Genomic DNA, 2,500 nt, shown 5'->3' with positions numbered 1-2,500 from the left:
GAGGCAAGGGACAGTGATACTTCCCTAACAAGAAGGACAATGCTAGACTTCTAGAGAGTCCAAAGCCCGTTCTCCATCCAAGCTAGAACCAGGGAGGGCCAGGCAATGGCTGCTGATGACTAAGCAGGTAGAACTTTAGGCTCCCTTCTAACTCCAATAAGTCTTATCCTTAGCTCACTGGAATGGTGGTTTAAAGGCCGCTCAAGAATGGCAGAGACAAGGAACAGTGACATTTGCCTAGCAAGAAGGACAATGCAGTAGACTCCATATATACAAATGATCAGCGCTAACCCCCCCCCCCCCTCTCCTTCCAAGATATGACCAGGGAGGGCCAGGCAATGGTTGCTGATGACTGAGTAGGTAAATCTATGGGCTTCCCAAAAACCCCCATCCTTAGTGGTTGCAAACACTATAAAACTATCCAGGTTGAACATGACCCAAACCCCAGTCTGGCGATCGCCAAGCCAGGACGTTACCAATAGGCCACCATAACCGTAGACTAATGTTCTATTTTATACAGTAATATAATCTTATACTTTACAACAAACAATAACAACAACAAATGCAGCCGTTCTTAGTCAACTGCAGGACAAAGACCTCAGCAATGTTTCTTATCATGTCTGTGGTTTGGCCAGTTTTCATCACCACGCTGGCTACTGTAGTTCAGTGATTATTATTATTATTATTATTATTATTATTATTATTATTATTATTATTATTACCTGCTAATCTACAACCCTCGTTGGAAAAGCATGATGCTATAAGCCCAGGGGCCCCAACAGGGAAAATAGCCCAGTGAGGAAATCAAACAAGGAAAAATGAAGTATTTTAAGAGCAGGAACAACATTGAAATAAATATTTCCTATTTAAACTATAAAAACTGTAAAAAAACAAGAGGAAGAGAAATAAGATAGAAGAGTGTGCCCGAGTGTGCCCTTAACCAAGTGGGAGACTTTATTCTGATTGTTCACAGCAAACCAACCTAGTATGGGGGTCCCTAACTAGTACAGCTTTGCTGGTCATGGTGATACACAAACCATTTCACGATTAAAAATGCTTATCTTGCAAAATGTCTTACGGTTAACATTATAGGTTAATCTTGATTTGAAAGTTATGATTAAAATCTATTACAGAAAATAAAATATTTCAAATATTATTCAACACCACCCTGGGCAGTAATAGTAAGCTATCATTGCTACCTGACTTTAAAAACACCAATGATTTTCAATGCAATAGCCGCTAGTCATTCATCAACATCCTATATAAATATCTGTTTATCCATCTAGATTGATAGCATGCATTATATATTTCCATTAGAATACTTACACGTTGTGGAGTCTTTGGTATACATAAACACACACAAACGTACATACACTTGCAAAAGTCAACAAAAGTATAGTTCTCACACCTTACAGTGAAGTGTTTGTTAACCGAATGGCGCATCCATGGATACTAAAGAAGGAGATACAGGGAATGTTGTGTACCATTTTTAAGTAAATTCCAAGTTTCTTATTCTATCAAAGTCTGGTAATTTGAGCTAGATTTTTCTTCTGTAACTGGTACTGTATACTATAATGTCATATTCACTATTTAATTCCAGGTTTCTTATTCTAACAAAGTCTGGTAATTTAAGCTAGATTTTTTCTTCTGTAACTGGTACTGTATACTATAATGTCATGTTCACTATTTAATTCCAGGTTTCTTATTCTAACAAAGTCTGGTAATTTGAGCTAGATTTTTCTTCTGTAACTGGTACTGTATACTATAATGTCATGTTCACTATGTAATTCCAGGTTTCTTATTCCAACAAAGTCTGGTAATTTGAGCTAGATTTTTTCTTCTGTAACTGGTACTGTATACTATAATGTCATGTTCACTATTTAATTTCAGGTTTCTTATTCTAACAAAGTCTGGTAATTTGAGCTAGATTTTTTCTTCTGTAACTGGTACTGTATACTATAATGTCATGTTCACTATGTAATTCCAGGTTTCTTATTCCAACAAAGTCTGGTAATTTGAGCTAGATTTTTTCTTCTGTAACTGGTACTGTATACTATAATGTCATGTTCACTATTTAATTCCAGGTTTCTTATTCTAACAAAGTCTGGTAATTTGAGCTAGATTTTTTCTTCTGTAACTGGTACTGTATACTATAATGTCATGTTCACTATGTAATTCCAGGTTTCTTATTCCAACAAAGTCTGGTAATTTGAGCTAGATTTTTTCTTCTGTAACTGGTACTGTATACTATAATGTCATGTTAACTATTCAATTCCAGGTTTCTTATTCAATTTATGGCATCACCAAAATAGATAAAAAATTACCACCATGACAAATTGATTCAAATCTATTTACCAATGAAATACTTATAGATAAATTTGATACATTCTAACTATTTACTAGCTTCTACCCCAACACGCTAAAATAAAAAATTATCATCATGACAAATTACCTAAAATCTATTTATCAATAAAATGTTTATATATAAATTTGATACATT

The sequence above is a fragment of the Palaemon carinicauda genome, chromosome 20 (assembly GCF_036898095.1).
Source record: "Palaemon carinicauda isolate YSFRI2023 chromosome 20, ASM3689809v2, whole genome shotgun sequence".
NCBI classification, from domain to species: Eukaryota; Metazoa; Arthropoda; class Malacostraca; order Decapoda; family Palaemonidae; genus Palaemon; species Palaemon carinicauda.
Note: the sequence above shows the minus strand (reverse complement) of the source record.